Source organism: Periplaneta americana, chromosome 11 (genome assembly GCF_040183065.1).
Source record: "Periplaneta americana isolate PAMFEO1 chromosome 11, P.americana_PAMFEO1_priV1, whole genome shotgun sequence".
NCBI lineage: Eukaryota > Metazoa > Arthropoda > Insecta > Blattodea > Blattidae > Periplaneta > Periplaneta americana.
Genome location: NC_091127.1, coordinates 42,098,334 through 42,119,262, shown reverse-complemented (window position 1 = coordinate 42,119,262; position 20,929 = coordinate 42,098,334). Strand labels below are relative to the sequence as shown.

At 35.0% G+C, this 20,929-nt stretch overlaps 2 protein-coding genes across 2 annotated transcripts in view; one reads left to right on the top strand and one right to left on the bottom strand.

Moving 5' to 3' along the window:
- The window catches only part of LOC138708963 (putative leucine-rich repeat-containing protein DDB_G0290503), a 52,108-nt gene extending 44,916 nt beyond the window's left edge, over window positions 1–7,192 (bottom strand). Inside the window, exon 1 of the mRNA XM_069839367.1 lies at window positions 6,993–7,192. The gene's annotated coding sequence lies outside the window, so the exon portion shown is untranslated. The remainder of the gene's footprint in view (window positions 1–6,992) is intronic.
- Window positions 1–20,929, top strand: part of LOC138708965 (uncharacterized) — a 267,711-nt gene that overhangs the window by 217,708 nt on the left and 29,074 nt on the right. The window lies entirely within an intron of this gene.

Here is a 20,929-nt window from a genome sequence, read left to right as displayed (position 1 = left end):
ATTTTTCCAAACCTAATATTAAATTTATGTTATTTATATCGCTAAAGAACGATTACAATATAAATAACTTGAATATTATTTATACAGTATCACTAAAGAACGATAACAGAATATAAATGATAAATATCGGTTTGTTTAATTAATATATTGCGAAAGAACAATAACAATATAAATAACTTGAATATTGTTTTATAATGCTAATGAAGGAAAACAGAATATAAATGGTAACTTGAATATTATTTAAATCGCTAAAGAACGATAACAATATAAAAAACGTGAATATTATTCATATCGGAATTTCACAGATTTATTACAGATGTATTTAAGAAATTGTAGAAGAATAGTAATTAGTAACAGTGTCCTATTTATTCTTCTTGGAGCCAAATTTGTAACTTTTAAAAGTGTGGTTACTATGTTGAAGTGTATGTGTTGCAACGGATGCTTGATTTGTTATGTATGTGAGTCAGTTATGGGATGCTTGATGTCGTCGCAATGTCGTAATTATAGTTTGATTGTGTTTGTGTGACTATTGTGTATTAATTTATGATGTATGGTACGGAAATCTGCATATTTGTGTTATAGAAGTGTTACGTATGTGTGTTGTTAATGTTTTTGTATGTTTCAAATTGATACCTGATATTTGTTTTGCAATCGCAATGCCTAATTTACGGATTGTTTATGTTTTGTTTACATGGAGTAAGCTAATTTAATTTTCTTTTCCATTTCTCTTTATGCTTATCTTTTTTGTGTATAAAACTATAGCCCTAACATACATATGTAAAATAGGGCTAACCCCCATTGGAGATACAATAATAATTATTATTCATATCGTTATAATACGATAACAGAATACAAATGATGACCTGAATTTTATTCATATCTCTAAAGAACGATAACAAAATATAAATAACGTGATATCCATAAAGAACGATAACTGGATATAAATAATAATTTGAATATCATTTACATCGCTAAAGAACGATTAAAAAATAAAATGAAAACTTGAAGAAGGCCCGAACCCACGACCTTTGAACCATTAAACAAGCACTCTAACGCTGGTCTACGAGGCGCAGATATGGAACACTTTCATAGTTCCGGAACTGCTTCTAAAAGCACATGCATCGTGTAACATCGCCGCGACCCGAAGTGGACTTTGAAAATATTCGCTGTTCACGAGTGCGGCCACTTTTTTTTTTTGACAGCTGTACATGAGGAGAAAAGAGCAATCTACGTTCCAACCATCCCGTATTATAAAGATAAATACCAACTTCACGATATCAGTGTTACGGGATTGATGTTTGGAGCAAGAGGAACGATACCTAACTTCACTTCTCAATTTTGTAAGACCCTAGGACTGCACAAATCTTTTCTGAATGAACTGGCCCTCCTCATAATTAGAGAGTCAGTCGAACTTTTACGGAACCACGTAGGCTATATGGACTCTAATTCAGTGTATGGAAAAAATTGACGCACCATTATCATTTTTCTTTTTCCTTCTTAGCTTTCATTGATTCTTTACTTGAATTTTTTTTCTTCTGTAAACTGCCATTGTTTGTTTGTGTATTTGTTTGCCTTTTTTCTTACTCTTTTAGCTCCCATCTTCTATTTGTTCTTGTATTGTTTTGCATGCTTTGTCTAATGGCAGCCTCTAATTTGAGGACGCTCTGATAAATAAATAAAATGTTTCAATTCGTTAGGTGTTTTCGAATAAGTGATTAGGGCCTACTTATGTAAGAAATTATTATATTATTCTAAATCCTAAAAGTAGGGCCTATATCTAAAGCGCTTGTACGTGTAAATATTTATGTTTATGTGTGTGTTCGTATTTATATACATAATATGCAATATATGCCTACTTATGCATTTCTTTAAAATGTAAAATCGCTTTTGTAAAAATACTGTAGTTTTTAAGGCAAAGTGCAATATCGCACCCCAAGAATAATAGCCTACTTTCGTAATTCCCAACAACTGAATTTTGAGTTACAGGTAGTTTTGTAATCTTTATTTAATCATCTTTCAAAAAATAGAACTGTCGTATCTCTAAGTTCAAGTGTAAAGTCTGCAGGGCTGATACTGATACTCGGTAATCCTGAGTTTTCATACGACTTTCAAATGTTTATCTTGCATTTACTCAAAACTAACTTTTGGTATGTAGAGATTAATTTTTTGGTCCTACAGAATTATCTGTGATGGTAGTTACGACAGTAGGCCTATTATTTTAAAGGTGCGATATGTTGGCTCTTCAGATATTAAAATCGTTGCTTATGAGGTTATTACTATTAGCCTATAATTACTATAATGTAGTAAGGAACGGTTAAAATACACAGAGCCAGAGCTATACGTTGGTAAAATACCAAGCAAGTTCAATATTTTACAAGCGTAATATTTCTGAGTATTTTTAACAGTAGGGGAGAGTCGGGTAGTATCGGACATCGGGTAATATCGGACAGTGAGTTTCTTTCATCTACCACACGATGATAGTACCTGATTGACATGGTTACGTTTCTGTGATGTCGCCTAGAGAAACGTAACCATGTCATTCAGGTACTACCATATGGTGGTAGATGAAAAAAACGCACTGTCCGATACTACCCGACTCTCCCCTAATCTCACTAGACTAGACGGCATTTCGGAAGGCGATCAGCTGCTACATGCGCCGTAGCATTTCTGGTATGTGACGTCACAAACTTGTACAGCAGAACATTTACTGTGTAGCCTATGTGTAAGATAAATAAATGGAAGAAGAGACTGTAAAAAGACAAGTATTGCACAGGCAGGCGCGGAAAATAGTGTTTAAGGTGTATAATTATTTTAAAAACGTTGACGAGCAGAACGCTGCCGGCCATCTTGATGCTGACTGCAACGTTGCCAATGCGCAAGAAACGACGTGGTGTGGGATTGAGAACCGTGCAAAGAATATTGTTAGTGAAGGAAAGAGGGTTTGTTTGGTGTCATGCTTACAGTAATCAACGGCTAAGGTCGTTATTGTCTTTTGATAATTTAAATTTTCTCCTGCACTATTTGTATTGCACGTGCTCGTGAAGTACGATGTGGCAATGTTGTACGCTGCCTTGCCCTTTCTATCTGTCTCTCTCGACGCAAACGCTAGCAGACTACCGCCTTCCGAATTGCCGTCGACTGTAGGGGTTTTGGTTTATCTAGAGAAAATGAAAACTCAAGTGGGATTTAATTCACTATTACACGATTAGAAGAAATAAAGTACTGTAATACAATAACACATTAATTGATTTAGTAAAATTGTATTCCACTAATGTTAATTTCACCAAAACATTCGAACGGAGCCGCCATTTTTAGCTGACTATACGATAAACAAATGGCTACCGCAAAGCATGTTTTATAGTACCGTACCGTAAAGAATTTGCAATTTGAAATGTTGGCAAACAAAGAAACAAATGCTAGGGAAGTCATAAAACAAACATGCTAGGGAAGTGGCGAAAACAAACAAATACTAGGGAAGTGATAAAATTGTAGCGATAAACAGCCATGATTGGTTGAAACACGCCCTTTTATCCGTTTTATTGGTCAAAAGTAGTATGACGTAGTAAAAGTGTAATAATCACTAAGAAGATGGGGCCACTTTATCCTACGCCAAGAATGGGTAAAGCTATCTTGTTTAATATTCGCTTTAGATATCAATTCAGTGCTTACTTCCAAATATAAAACATTATTGCAGAGACGTAGACGTTCCAGTTTCGATGCAACCAGGATGTGTGCAATATGAAGCTCGTTAAGTCTACTTACTGTAAGAGCGAGGGTGATTAACTAATTATGTAGTCCTGGGCTACATAGGCTAGATTTCGAAACTTTATGACCCACTCGAACTCAGGAAATAATCCTTTTACTGGGTTCAAACTGTGATCATTGCTATATGGACAAGGTCTCAAATTTTTAACCCCTTCTTCACAGCTAGACCCAAGAGGCCATACACTTACTCAGGTCAATGTTACTTATATCCCGCCCACTATAGAGACATAGGCCAATTTTACACATATTTAGTATAACTTGTTGCTTCTTTGACAGGTTAGGTTTGGTTAGTTTAGGTTTTTGTTATAGCCTACCTTGCATATACGATTATAGCGCAACATTGGCAGTGATAAAAGTGAAATATTCGTTCAGTGGGCGTTGGATACTCTACATTCACCCTTACTCATCAATATAATATTGGCCTATTTCATCAAAAACTTCGCTACACGTTTGACCGATCTTCGAAGTTATCACAACACGCTTTCATTCTAATTGCAATTAAACGCCAAATATATCACCACCACCACCACCACCACCACCACCACCACCATCACCACAGCTGCATAAACACGTTATTAACATTTAAAAATAAAAACATTCACTTAATAATGTAATGGTAGTGCCCGTTCTTGTGATAAATTAATTGCATTGTTATTGTTGTTTAGTCAACTATCCAAAGACAGGTTTGAACCTCATAAGTGTAAGCAATAAGGCATGAACTTATGAGGCAACTAAGTCAGAAGTTAATGGGTAGGGTGGCCAATTCCTTAACTCCTTCTTTGCTTACATTGTTGACTGGTTAGATATTACACTAATCAGTCTTCAGATGCAAACAATTATAATTATATCGTAAAGCTTGGTATTGTCGTATTATGTACATTTGATTTGCAAGAATTGAAAAAAGGAAAAAACATTTGGAATTAGTAACCTCAGGCACGTTACTTTAATGAACATCTTTAATATTTCAACATTTATTTTCGTTAATTGCTTAAGTTTAATTATTGTGATAGACACTCAAACCTCAATATGAACTTTAGGTCTATTATTGTAAGGGTAACTAGCTACAAAAATAAGACATTCTTAAACGTAATAACATTCGGGACATGTATCTTTTGTTGGAGCTATATAGGCCTATGTACAGAATTGTCCGATAGACCTAGTATTGTAATAATGAAATGCTATTTTCTGACTTCTTAAGTTCAACAAAAATTACCAGGTGAAATACAAAAACGATGTGTCAGTTGTAGCCTACGCCTATAGGAAAGTTTTGCTAGACAGAAACAGAGATTCACTGAAACGAGGTGAAATGTATAAACAATTTACCGCGGAGTTTCCAAGAAAACACAAATAAAAACTATGAAATGTTCGTTACACATCGGTTGGTAAACAATTGGGCGAGTTCAAACACGATGTTTTTTTTTAATTTATTTAGCGACGCTGTATCAACTACTCGGTTATTTAGCGTCGATGAGATTTGTGATAGCGAGATGGTATTTGCCGAGATTCGACGAAAATCACCTACATTCGCCTCACGGTTGGGGAAAACCTCGGAAAAAGCTCAACTAGGTAATTTATCCGTAGCGGGGATCGAACTCACGTCCGAGCGCAACTTCGGATCGGCAGGTATGCACCTCAGCTTACTGGTCCTCACCGGTGGCTCACACGATGTTAAAACGACTCAATTTTTGCTGCGTACGTTATAATCGGCATAGCCTATTACATTTTGTGGCAGTAAAAATGTACAGGGACATCACTTTATTTTTACTTGCATTTTTATTGTACCTGAGTTTCTGAATGTACTTGGCTACCACCCCTTTCACTAATGTTACTGCTCCCGCCAGCCACACAAACTTACGGCCGCTGTTACATTCTAAGTCTGATAGCAGTGAAGTGAACGATCCAGAGTATAGTGTGTTTTAGAAATATAGTTGCGTTTTCTATAGAAGAAATAGCCTATAGCCTATTATTGAAGCTTATTTCCAGGGGCAGGTATTTATGGAGATTAATTTTATCATTTGTGTTTTTTAATACTGATGTCGGCGGAGATTGTTAGAGATTGATTTGTACTCTTGGCGGGTATTAATGGAAATTTTGAAAACTACAATTATTTTGAAATTGAAGTATTAACTCAGTATGAATATTACTTTCCAAATAATTAATATTAAAGGTTCGTTGGATTCTGGTAAAGGTGCGGTATGACCAATAGACAATATTTGTTGGATTGAGACTGTATTTAAGACAATGCATTAAACACGAAAAAAAAACTTGCAGCCCTCAAATTAACACTTTCAAATTATTAGTGAAATGTTGAATTCTCCGTCTTTTTTGTTCACTAATGTAATCAGAACACCTGGAATACCACTTCTCCTGGAATGCCTACTTCGATATTATAACAAATTCAAAAGAAAAAATAGTCCGAAAAAAGAACTCAGAATATGAAATTCGCTATAAAACGACACAATAATAATAATTCGCGAATGTGTTCATATTTCGCTATTAGAACTCTATTTCGCGATTTGTCGTGATTATTTTATCCGCATATTATTAATCAGAATCACCTAATTCGTAAAGATTAGTAAAAATCTATTGTACATCTATTATGTCGTGATTTTCGCGATCTCCGTAAATACCCGCCCCTGCTTATTTCGCACGGGTACTGTGTGTAGCATGACTGAATAACTTTATCTGTGTGGACTGAGCAGAAGTGAAATTAGAGTTACCGAAAGTACGGTAATATGCTGAATAAAGTAGCCATTATAATGAATACAACCGCCTGAAGAGTTGAGTTTGTGAAAAAAAAAAAAAACTGTAAAAGTAATAAACAAACTGGAAATCGTAATATCGCATTTCCCTGTAACATAGAAGTAGATACACTACTTTACTCTCCTCCTATAGCTAGTAAAATGATTTGTTTACATATTGCACTAGTAACACCAAACTCCTGTAATGGAAGGGGGGTAACAGTGTTTCCGAGTATAGCCAGGTTAATGTTAAAAACGTTGGTAAAAATAAAGTGATGTCCCTGTATAACACTGTAAGTAGGCCTAATAATAAGTCGCGAACCAGAGGAAGATGTATAAATTCGTTACAACGAAATAACATAGTTCAATAAAAAACTTTGCAACTATTTAAATACAACGTAAACATATATAGCCTACAAGACAAACCAAACCCATAATAACAAGGCTTAGAAGTGAAATACTAGTAGACTACATAATTAGGCCTACCTGATCTATATAAATTTATTGTGATTTCAGTACTCGAGGCAGAGGACTTCAAAACAAATAATGCCGCACTAAATATTCTTGCATCGTAATACAAAATCACCAACCTTTACATTCAGCCGTAGCCCGTAGCAAACTTCTACACAGACAATCACGACAAGACTACAATTTTAATTATGTGGACGTGGTCCAACTAAACGTTCGAGCGGCAAGCCAGCAAAGGCTCTCATTGTTGCGTACGCTGCATATCCGTTCAAAATAACAACCGACTTCAATTTAACGGAAAGTCAGATACGTTAGAGGAGAAAAAAGTTTACCTAAAATCATGCAAGAGCAAAATATCCCTTTTGAATACAATTTCATCAACGCTAAATTATTATTGATCTCGATACGAGGATAAGGAAATTTATAGTGTCGTGTATTTTCTGTTTGAAAGAAATTACATGCATTTTAACAGATACAAATTTTAAATAATTGTTTTTGTGTAAAATTCTCTAGGTCTATAGAGAAGAATTTTTAAATAAAGTAGGGCTACTAGAAATAACAAAAAGTAACAAGGGAATTGAGAAATTTCCCATGATTGCGTGTACTGTTTAGGAATTGGGATAATGGAATTAGGAGAAATAAATTGAATTTGTTGCAACGGTTTAAATGTGTCTAATGAACGGAATGAATACGTATATAAATAATGTGAATAATAGTCAATCCTCCAATAATAATAATAATAATAATAATAATAATAATAATAATAATAATAATAATAATAATAATAATAATAATAATAACAGACGTAGATGGGAGGATAATATCTGTACCTGAGAGCTAGAGTGACGCAAGTCACAAAACAATAATTTTACAGGAGAGCCTAAAAACAAAAAAATTCTCATATTTTTGTTATTTTTGCGCTCTTATTCGTTTCTTATGAATCTCATATTTATGTTGTATAGACTACTACTTACTCTTTACATGATCAACACCTTTTATTTTCCATCGGTTTGTTACAATGAAATTAAATGGACTTGGTTATTTTAGCTCTAAATATAACGAATACTTTCTGGATTTACATTTTATTATTCACATACAAAATAGCCATATTTTTTATTCTTCTTCATGTATCAAAATACAAATAACAGTGGTTTAATATAATACACATTCAAATTCAGTCTTATGGGTTTCACTTAGGCTACACTTATTTTTATGTCTTACACACGTATAGTAGCTGTTACAAGTGACAGAAACCTCATGTTATATTAATAAGGCTATTTTAATTAACAATATACCCAACACTGTCTAAACCTTAAAGCTATCAAAAAACAAAATGTTATTTAAATTATATGTGATGTAATAGCCATTTTTAATTTACATTAATAAAACAGTGAAATTAAAAAAATACAAACTGTAGAGATTTCAGAGTCCACTTGAACTGTTCTTCACTACGGGAAGTCTTCTTCTCCTTCAGCATGTGGCAAGTCCCTCAAGTACGCTTTACATTCCTCTGGAATCCACTGCACAAGAATCATCAAATCTCTGTATTTTATTGTGCCAATTTTCTTTTTGAAAATCCTCAATTGTGGGAGTTCAATTATGGGGGATTCTAATAGTGTCCTTGTATTTCTTCTCAAATCTAGTGATTGAAAGTTTCCTCCAAATTCGATTTTGTAGAAAAGAATTCCATCAGAATTTTTCATAACTGAAGCCATACTGCTGAGGAAATTAAAAATGCTTCATTCTGAGAGTTTTGTTCCTAGAAATAAGCGGAGTGGAAGTGGAATTGATCAATGAGTGGAAATTCTTAAAATTCTTCAACTGCATTCTCTTCACAATAAAAGGTGACTTCTTAAATTTCAATATAAAGTTCGCCCAGTCATTGCATGTGAATATAGACATACCTGAAAGCCTCTTCTTTGACCTTTCAATTATACTGTGGTCTCCATCGACCTCCATGTGAGTATGACCTCTCATGAGAAATTTATGGTTAATTTCTTTCAGACTACTATTCTTGTTAAGGAGCCACATATACATCATTACCATCATTAAATTTCTGTTTTGTCCTGCACAATTATCGGTCCAAACATTTAAGACTTCTGTTGCATTATCTTTTATGCTTCCATTTGCCCAGACTAAGAAACAAGACGCCATTTCATTTCCACCTCGACCTCCAGTCACTTCATCCCATAGCATACACCAAGACCTTTCTGAAATTGGGCCATGTACTGTATAGTTTAGTGTCCATAGTTTTCTGAGGTAAAAACTTTGTGAATTTGTGAGGTATGGAGTGGGCAAGCACTTTTGCAGATCAGCCATTATAACTATATGTTTTTCATTGTTTTTTGCAGTTTCCTTATCCACCTTTTTCAAGCAGTACCTCATATTTGCCTCTTCCATATGCATTTCTTGTTTTTTCTTTTATGGCTTTAATCTCTTCTTCTGTTGAAGCATAATGCAACTGTACACAGCAAAGATCGCATGTATCAAATGTATCAACATCTGGTTGGTGGAAATCTAAATAGAAATCTTCATTAAAGATACGCCTAAATAGCCATTTCTTCGCTTCTTTAACACCGGAAGCTTTACATTCATCAAGTAAAGTGCATACATTTTAGATAACTTATGTTAAGATGGCTGCTCAAATATTTTTTCTTTGTTCGTTCTCGACTATAATGGCTTTCATAAGAGGGATATAATCTTATGTGGGCTTTTATTTGCTCAATAATGCAATCAGGGGTTTTACTGAATGAAGAGTGTCTGCCACGTTTATCAGGTTTCACCATTCCAACTTCCGAAGTTTTCACCAATGCTACTCTCATAAACGATTCTGAGATGGCTAATGTATTCAGAAAGAATGTCTTACATAGTGATTCTTTTGCAGTTTCTATTGTAAAAGAATACACATTACTTTGTGTCCTCACATTTGCCCTTGTTGAGTCCCTTGGTCTGCTCCGTTGTACTGGTTTACTCGTGACACATGATGATATAAATTGACGTTTTGAATCCCAGGACCTGTTTTCACTCCAATATTCCTTATGAATTTGATTTCGCATAGTTTCAGTTACGCGTTATGTACATTCTAGCCAAAACCTAAGAGCTAAAATAGCTTATGTGGACTTACATTTGCTCCCTCTAAAAATTATTAGAGCCAAATAGTAGTAAGTGGACTTACTTCAATTTGGTTCTAAAGTGAGTTGGACTTGCATCATTGTAATCTTGTTTATTTCGTTTATTACTATTATTAGAGACTTTTTGCTTTGTGGAACTCATGCATCGCAATAAGAGCACTTCAAAAGTGTAATAATATCATTTTCAAAAAAAGGTGGACTTACGCCACTCTGGCTCTCAGGTACATATATTAAAATGGATTTGAGGGAGGTGGAATATGATGGTAGGGAGTGGATAGGAACCAATGGTGGGCTCATGTGAGGGCGGCAATGAACCTCCAGGTTCTCTAAAAGCCATTTGTAACTAACTAATAATAATGATGATGATGATGATGATGATGATGATGATGATAATAATAATAATAATAGCACGTATGGGCGAATCCATAAATGCATATAGAGTGTTAGTTGGGATGCCGGATGGAAAAAGACCTTTAGGGAGGCCGAGACGTAGATGGGAAGATAATATTAAAATGGATTTGAGGGAGGTGGGATATGATGATAGAGAATGGATTAATCTTGCTCAGGATAGGGACCAATGGTGGGCTTATGTGAGGGCGGCAATGAACCTCCGGGTTCCTTAAAAGCCAGTAAGTAGGTAATAATAATAATAATAATAATAATAATAATAATAATAATAATGTATTGTGGATCCCTATCACCACGGTATGGCGTGTCCTCAGGTTGCGGATAGAGGAGACGGCCTTCAGATATGGAGGGTAGCTGCGAATATATTGAATAAGCATTCGTTAACAGCCGATGGGGGGTGGTCCTCCAGCTTGGGGGTTGGGCGAATGGCTAACAAGCCATCACCGTAAAAACAGCTTGTTACGAATCCATAAAATAAGTCTCGGATGGGTAAGACATGTAGCACGTATGGGCGAATCCAGAAATGTGTATAGAGTGTTAGTTGGGAGACCGGAGGGAAAAAAACCTTTGGGGAGGCCGAGACGTAGATGGGAGGATAATATGAGCCGTTCAGAACAGAAGTGGTGTAAGTCAAAATTGGGTAATGAGGTTTAAAGTAAAAATTCTGTAAAATACAGCGCAAAGTAGCAATTAATATGTCCTTCGTGCTATCCACTGACTACTAGTAGTGTAAATAAATTGAATATTAATTGCTACTTTGCAATGTATTTTACAGAATGTTTACTTTAACCCTCATTACCCATTTTTGACTTACACCACTTCTGCTCTGAACGGCTCATATTAAAATGGATTTGAGGAGGGTGGGATATGATGATAGAGACTGGATTAATCTTGCGCAGGATAAGGACCGATGGCGGACTTACGTGAGGGCGGCAATGAACCTCCAGGTTCCTTAAAAACTATTTGGAAGTGAGTAATAATAATAATAATAATAATAATAATAATAATAATAATAATAATAATAATAATAATAATATGCATAGGCCTACATAGTGTTCTGCAAAGATGAAAGGAAAGCGACCAAGAGGAAGACCACCGGAAAACAAATAAACCAAATTAAAATAAACCTACAGAAACAGGGATATAAATGGGAAGAGAAAATATACAAAGATAAAACATGGAAAGATAGAGACAATTGGTGGTATATTTGGAATCGACCTCCCGAAAGAAGACACGAGGAGGAGGAGGAGGAGGAGGAGGAGGAGGAGGAGAAGAAGAAGAAGAAGAAGATTTTTTTTCGTTGTAACAGATGGAGTTACTTGTCAACAATGTGACGCTGAAACGTGTGTCCAGGTTACTGCCCAGCGACAGTCCTGATGTATTTTATATTTGTGATGATTGGCTAATTAATATTAACCCGGCACACTCACAATCATACAAATTTCCAGACTCTAGACACCCACGGAAAAATTCACAGAGAGCCGAGCCCGGGAATCGAACCCGGGACCTCCTGATCTGGAAGCCAGCATGCAGACCAACAGACCACGGAGGCAGTCAAAGATGATGATGATGATGATTATGAACAGTAATAATTTCTCTTTATGAGAGTAACGAAAAATGAAATAATCTATGATTTTTTAGTTCCATCCATTACCACCGCTGCGTGTTGTTTTACTCTCCCCTCCCTACGCTAAGAAATATAGTCAGAAATCATGACTGGTTTCTTGTTTATTTGCCTAATAATGTCTTTAACCTCTTCACATCTTCTTCCATCATCTATTTTTAACAAATTAATTCCTTACAGAACAGATCCCGTCAGCATGTAACTAAAATTAATTAAACATTGGTATTGCAGGATTCAGAGCTGACACCTGTAAAGACTAGAGAGCTTAATACACTGTTCACATTATACACAAAGAAACCGCCGAAGGAGAGGGTCCACCGGGAGTGGGAGGAGAAACAAGAAAGGAAAAGATATGTCAAAGACAGAAAGGTTGTTTAGTACGAACAAAAAAACAAAACAGTCTGACGTTTAGGAGGTGATGTTTAATGATATCTTAAAAGGAAGATCGGAAAGTGAGATGGATGACACGGGAACCAGCTGACTGGTCTGCAGAACAATGTCGTAGCATCCTCAACATTCCTCTTACAGGCTGCTGCGGCTTCGGAACCACCATCTTCGGGCTTTCAAATCATAGCAATTTTTTATTTAACGTCGCTTCTTGCTACAGAAGCTATTCAGGGACGATGTGATGGTGATCCGACAAAGGAGCAATGGAGGAATGACTGTGGCAAGATACAAAGAAATAGGCGGTTAAAAATCTGTTTCAGGACCTGCTGAGGATAAAATTCTGGACTCTTTAGAGAGGGGTCTTCAGCTGACTATGACGTGCTTCCAGAAATAGCAAAGTTAGTCTCATCTATTTATTATGATGCGAAAAAGACTACCGAGTATTCCATCCCTGGAGCGTAACAGTTCAAATGCTTCGGAACTACAGTAGAACCTCTATTATCCGTGGTAATGAAGGGGATGAACTGAACGGTTAATCGAAAAAAATCGGATAATCCATACCATAAAATATTTTATGCTCGACCATGCCGAAATGCAGTAATTATACACCTGGTAGCAGTCCTTTAATGCATGTCATTAAAGTACACCTATTCATTAAAGTTCAGGTTTTCGATTATTCTCGAATATGCAATCGAATGACAACTAGGGAAACGCCACGGAGGCTGGAAATCCAATACTGTCGCAGAAGGTTATGTTGTGTTACTATAATAATTAGCGTTAATTGTAAATAATATTCAAATAAATTCATTTTGTCATCTCGTTTTTCAATGTCGAATTCAATTTCAAGGTTATATCAAGATTAATTTTTATCTTACTCTCTAGATTATATCAAGGTCGTCGACATTCGTTTCCCGGAAAAAATCAATACTTTCGCGCCTGCGCACATCTCACAATTTATGAGGTAGGCTATTGCACTCACATAACAATAACATGAATACTTATGAATAAATTCAAGTTAGAAATATGGTCGAGCATAAAAAGTCGTATGAAACTTGCCTATAATGGTAATTCACTCGTATGAAAATTATGAAACTCGCTTGCGCTCGTTTCATAAACAAACATACTCGCGTCTTAATTACTACCACTATAGGCTTGTTGCATAATGTACTATTATATACAGTAGAAGTTGTACAGTACGGCGACTCGAACAGTAGGCCATACTGTGTAAGTGTCAAGGCTTGTAATAACACTCTTTAGAAAAAATACGTACTGGTACTAATATAATGTGCAGTAGTACGTACTTCATATGTTTCTGTAGCAAGAAAAAAAAAAGAAAAAAAAAGGAGGGAGAGAAAGACAGTCGGATAATCCGGCAGTCGGTTAATAGGGTGACGGATAATCGGGGTTTTACTGTACATACAGGTTCCATCATAGGACAGATAGGGATGGCCAGGGAGGTCTCTTACCCTGTTGGGCTGTTATGTCTGGCAATTGCATTCAGTAGCCAGACACTGTCGACACTACACACGGGCTATTCCATATGAAATCGATCAGTAAAAAACCTCGCATTTTTTTAATACTCTAATTTTTTCCCTATTCATACAAGGTGCTGAGGAGAGTGGATTTTCAAAAATATACTATCGAAAGTCAAACGGTTTTCGTACTATTGAGCGACAAATTTAGCGTATTTTTATAAAAACAAGCCTCTTTCAGCGCTCAGAACTCTGGAACAGTTTACTGCAGAACATTGAACGGGAGCTCATTTTGAAGCTGACATTTGGTAGGTTATGTTAAGAAGTAATCCTTATTTTTATTGTATACAGAGAGACAGATAATCTGATTTTACTTACTTTTAGGCTTTTTGCCCATTTGTAAAAATGTTAAAAATAATGAGAAAAAACCTTGCATTATTAAGAGGGATTCGGCATTGTTTGCTTAGTGCCTCGGCAATAAATTTCGAGGGTATTAAATAAATTATTTTCACACGCCTGGACTTGAACGGCGCAACACAGCACACACTGGCCGAGAGATGAAGATAAGCGAGCATTGGGCGTCATTTTACTCCTGTGTTTATGAAAACCTGTGATAAAGCTAGCCCAGCTATGCACTACTAGACGAAACATGACGTGTTTATGTCTTCTGGCCTTGCTTGCCTAGGCAACCTCCCGCCTCACAGTCAGTTGGTTAGTTCACGCGCGAACTATTTATTTTCTTTATTTAACATTTTCAATACTTTCTTATCAACGGTACACCAGTAAAAAATATGTGTTTATTTGTACTTTCAATGCGGAATCTAACCATATATTTTTAAAAATATTTTTTCGTGGGCAAAGGCGTCTTAATGAAGAAAAATCTAAATTTCTCCATTTTCATAAAAATTAAGAAAGCTGTTTACATGTCAATATAAACTTTAACTTTTCAGCATCAAAATAAACCATGATTTTGATCACTGGGTGAAAGGGTTTCGGAGCCACAACTGTTTAAAGTTGCTAATTTTATGAAAATACGATAAATTTATGTATTTTTAATTTAAACACTATGAAGTTCTGATGCCTCAAACTTTGCACAAAGCATTGTATCACAGTTGTCAACGGACAGAAAAAGTTTTATTGTATTTAAAAATTTCAAGGTCAATTTTCTCTATATTTCGGTCGATTTGAGATGGAATAGCCCACACACATTAAATTTTCTTTAATCTGTCATTGGTGAGGTGGTGGCTGTGAGTACCCCAGCCCTTGTAAGAAAATAAGCCTGCGCCAGGTGGATGTGCGGAGATATATTTTTTTCATTGCTTATTATGCTGCCTGCTTCCCTAATTTTGAAGAAAACCTAGTTAAAACAAATAAAAGTACTTAATTATATAAATTAAAAATTCAGTTTGAATATCTGAGTGGTACGATACAAGTTTCTATGTTGGGATAAGTGCAATCTCCACCTCACCAGTTACGTGACTAGAAAAACGCCTCACCACTTACGGGTTAATTGTTAAAATGAAGAGCAAGTGAACAGCTTCAAATGCTTGGGGTGTAGGCTACTACAAGCAGTAACATGAGCTGCTGCCAGGAAGTCAAAAGGAGGATAGCATGTCCAAGGAAGCTTTTAATAGAAAAAGAAGCATTTTCTGCGGACCTCTGGAAAAATAACTAAGGAAGAGACTAGTGAAGTGCTTTGTATGGAGTGTGGCATTGTATGGAGCAGAAACATGGGCATTACGACGAAGTGAAGAGAAACGAATAGAAGCATTTGAAATGTGGATATGGTGAAGTATGGAACATGTGAAATGGACAGAATAAGAAATGAAACTGTGTTGGAAAGAGTGGGTGAAGAAAGAATGATGCTGAAACTGATCAGGAAGAGGAAAAGAAATTGGTTGGGTCACTGGCTGAGAAGAAACTGCCTACTGAAGAATGCACTGGAAGGAATGGTGAACGGGAGAAGACTTCGTGGTAGAAGAAGATATTTTTATTTTTATTTTATTGGGTTATTTTACGACGCTGTATCAACATCTAGGTTATTTAGCGTGTGAATGATATGAAGGTGATAATGCCGGTGAAATGAATCCGGGGTCCAGCACCGAAAATTACCCAGCATTTGCTCGTATTGGGTTGAGGGAAAACCCCGGAAAAACCTCAACCAGGTAACTTGCCCCGACCAGGATTCGAATCCGGGCCACCTGGTTTCGCGGCCAGACGCGCTGACCGTTACTCCACAGGTGTGGACTAGAAGAAGATATCAGCTCATAAATAACATTAAGATAAATGGATCGTATGAGGAAACAAGGAGGAAGGCAGAAAATATGAAAGACTGGAGAAAGCTGGGTTTGCAGTGAAAGACCTGCCTTCGGGCAGAACACTAAGGGAGCTATTAATAGACGTTTCGCTAGCCCGCGCTACGAGCATGCTAAACTAGCCCCGGTATCGACTGGTTAGGCCTATTTGTACGGGATTCATATATCATATCGCTAACATTTGTTAATGAATACGAAAAACATTAGTTCGGTGATCATCCACCGAAAAATCAACGCTAAGAATGTCTATGAATATGGCCCTAAATGGTGAATGAATAAAGTAAGTAAAGTAAAATAAAAAAGTAAAGTAAGGTAAAGTAAAAATCAAGCAAAATGAAATGAAATGAATTAAATTAAATTAAAAACAAAGCAAACTAATTAAATAAAATATGCAATATAATATAATACAATATAATATATAATATAATATAATATAATATAATATAATAATATAATATAATATAATATAATATAATATAATATAATATAATATAATATAATATAATATAATATAATACCTATACTAATAATAAATCTGTAGCCGAAATTTTTCTGGTAATTTTCGATTTTCCAAAAATAATTGGTCCTAACATATATAAATTAACCACCCTGAAACCGAAAATCGCTTTTTTGAAATTTTTGTTTGTATGTCTGTCTGTCTGTTTGTATGTTCGTTATCTTTTCACGCGATAATGGCTGAACGGATTTCGATGAAAATTGGAATATAAATTATGTTCGTTGTAACTTAGATTTTAGGCTATATGGCATTCAAAATACATTATTTTAAAGGGGGGTTATAAGGAGGCCTGAATTAAATAAATCGAAATATCTCGCTTATTATTGATTTTTGTGAAAAATGTTACATAACAAAAGTTTCTTTAAAAATAATTTCCGATAAGTTTTATTCTGTGAAAAAGTTTGATAGGACTGATATTTAATGAGATAAATGAGTTTTAAAATTAAAATAACTGCCATCTAAGGCCGTATAATGAAATAAAAAACAAATGACTTCGTCTATAAGGGGCCTTGGACGCAACAATCGAAAGCTATGAAAGATAGCCTACAAAGAATGTTTCTGTGTTTGTATGAAGTAATATCGGAAGCTAAATTAATCGATTTGTATAATTAATTATTATTTCACCATTGGAAAGTGTAGTTTCTCTAGATGGACATAGGCCTAATGCTATAATGTTATTACAGTATAATATAATATAATATAATATAATATAATATAATATAATATAATATAATATAATATATGTAATGTAATATTATATAATATAATTTAAGTTATTTGAAGGGTTCAGAAGCACAGTGGACCAAACGCTATTTACTGAATATGTAGAAAACAAGGGTTAAAATTAAGTTATTACCATAATTCAATGGAAACCTATAACAAGTAAAATAAAGTATACACATTAAATCTAAATGATATGTCAATCTTCATTAAACTATGGTTGCATGTAATAAAAATTAGAAACATGTTAAAGGAATTGTCATTGCACCAATGAGTGGTCTCTGGACCAAAATGATCGCATTTTAATTATTTGGATGCAATTTAAATTAAGTAACATATTAAACGATTTATCCTTCTATCAAACACGAATGTTCCCTGGATCAAATGTCCTATTTTAATTATGTAATTACTTTATATTTATTTCTAACGGGTGCAGCGGAGCGCACGGGTACGGCTAGTAATATAATATAATATATGTCTCGTCTATATTAGAAATTAGAATTAACATTGACTAATAAGAATTCCCGTCGTATTATGTTTTGGAGGCCAGCTTGAGGTGTAACCTCTCTAGTCTACATCATATTTATCACTAAGTATGGACATTTACAACTCCACAAATAACTATAATACTCTTGTATGTTGGCTACACCAGTTGACTATTACAATAGACTTAGAGAAGCAAGTCCAATTTTTCACCCTTATGAAAGATAATAATGAACTAAGAAAACAATGGGATAGAGGTTGCGTTTTGAGCAATTATCTCGCCATCTCCCGATGTTCAACTGTTGTGCCAGACGCCATTCATCAATCCTTGTCACAGTTTAAACTCATATCTGTTCCATATCTCTAAAACGACCATATCTTTCCTCCGTGAAAAGTTACCTTTTCTTTTGTTGCCTTGTAAATTTCACGTTTAAGTCCAGCCCTAATGAAAGGTTTACGATCCTGTATTCAGGTATTGTACTCATATTAGAGAGCATTCTTGTAATGCTAGAGGCAATGCAAGGCTAGTTTCGCAAATTTCATAGCATCCCAGTGCGGGCGATGCTTGTGTACTTACATACACGTTTGTCCGAAATTCACAGAAATATCACAGTCTAGTATATACAGTCGCGAAGCTTGGGGTGATTTTTTGCATTTCTCGCGATAATTGCTAGCCGCTTGGAGCGCTGTGTGTACTAAGAACAATAGACTGTGCCACTGTCATCGTGATCTAATACAGGCCGTAAGGCAGACCATGTGACTCGCTTAACCCGATCACGAAGGGCGGCGTTTCAATCATATAAATTAATTGGAATGCATAAAAAGTAACATATATTTCTCTAAAATGTAGTGTAATTGCATTAATAAAATTTAAAACAATGATTAGAAGACACTTCAGACATAATTCCTTGCGAGTTAAGGTGTAATATTATTTTTGGTGTGAAAATTACGTTGTTCGTATGTGTAATAGATCTACCTGCCTTTATTTCGATTAAATATTGCGAAATTATTGTACATTAATTTATGCACGATTCAATAATTTTCAGTTGCACCGCACGAATATTTAGATATGTTGAAATTATAGGTTATGTTTACTGTCCCAGTTGCCCCTTTCTGTCTAATTTTAGTGGTCTCCAATGCCCTGCCATTCATATGGAAATATTATAGGTTATGTTTAGTATATCTTATATTCTTAAATTCGCAATTATACATTATAATTAAGCATAATGTCATGTATGATACTCTGCACATTCAATTTGTCTGTATTTTAATACTAAAATTGAGTATTGAATTATTGTATTTATCTACTACCTAAGAGACGAAGTAACAATCGTACGTACACTGATTTCATAAGAGTGGTATGATAAATTTTCTGTCTTTATCAAGGAAGGTAGATGTGCTATATTAAAATCACAATATAAATTCTTTTTTATTAAATCTCAAAATAGCTTCCATTCTAAACTTAAAATGTTGATGCGAAAAGATTATGTTAACATGTAAAATTCTCTTCACATTAAAATAACACAGTTTTGTAATTATTTCTGCAACATATTATGCAACAAGAAGTAAAGGGAACTTATGGACACATTACACTAAATAAAACTTAGCTATGATACGCAATAAAGTTATGATATAATAATTCACTGAGCTCCATACACTGAAATAGAAAACCCGAACATATATTACGGCCTGGTCTAGATAGAAAAGGCATTTCGCATTGTTGTGAAAGTTGTGTAAACTGTGAAATGTTCGTTATCGGTTGTAGTAACTGTAAATGGCTAAAATACAATAATTTGAGTAATATGGGACAAGGAGACGTTTGTTGCACTATAAATTCTAAGAAAAAGAGGTCAGATTTATCCTTCCGAAAGATCAAGGAAGGTGAGTTTATAAAATATAATATATACTATATGAAAATAATATATAAATCTTATGTATTTCGTATTTCGATAGTGGAAGGAAGGTGTTAATTTTTCGAAAGAACACGATATCAAAAGTACAATATATTTTATCGTCTGCTAGGGAAAGAGTCTGTGATGAGGCGATAGTAGCGATCCTGGTGGCTAGCAACTATCTATGGTTGCATATTTCAACTGTCTATGTTTGCATAGCTTCGCAACTGTATATATTAAACTGTGGAAATACAGGGACATCATTTTATTTTTACTTCAATTTTTATTGTACCTGAGTTTTTTAATGTACTTCACTCCCACCCCCTCTACTAGTGAACTTGTAACCGTTCTCCACACAGAACCAAGCGTATACAGTCAAAGTCGCCTTACGATCTTAGTAAACACAAACAGTACTGAGTTAGTGAGTATAGTACGTTCCAGAAATATGTTCGCTTTCAATATTGAATCATATTCTCGCACAGGCACTGTCGTCCGTTTGCCTATGTCGCATCCCGGTTTCCCCCACCCACTTCTGCCCGTCCCTTTGTGGCTGGGCTGTCTAACCCTTTTCTGAAAACAGTAATTTCTGTTAGGAATTGTACGTCTACGTAATATTATACAACTGTTTAAAATAACTTAAATAAAAAGGCCTCGTAAAGTAATTAACTGTCATGTGATTTCCCTCCTTTCTACGACCCTCGACAAAACCACTTGAACGGATAATAAATAGGGTAGCATGTCTGAATAATTTTATCTTTTCGGATCGGACAGAAGTGAAGATTGAATATACTGTACGTAAGGTACTCTTTTATAGAGTAGGTACAGAATTATTTCAACATGAGTTAGTAGTACGAAAGACGAAACTGGTAATTGGGATTAGGTACAATAGTATATAGTGCGATAATATGCAAAAAAGAACTGAAACCTGTATAGAAATGAACGGCCATCATTTTCAAATATGTGTTTAAATATCCATATTATGATTATTTTTCAATTTAACTTCATT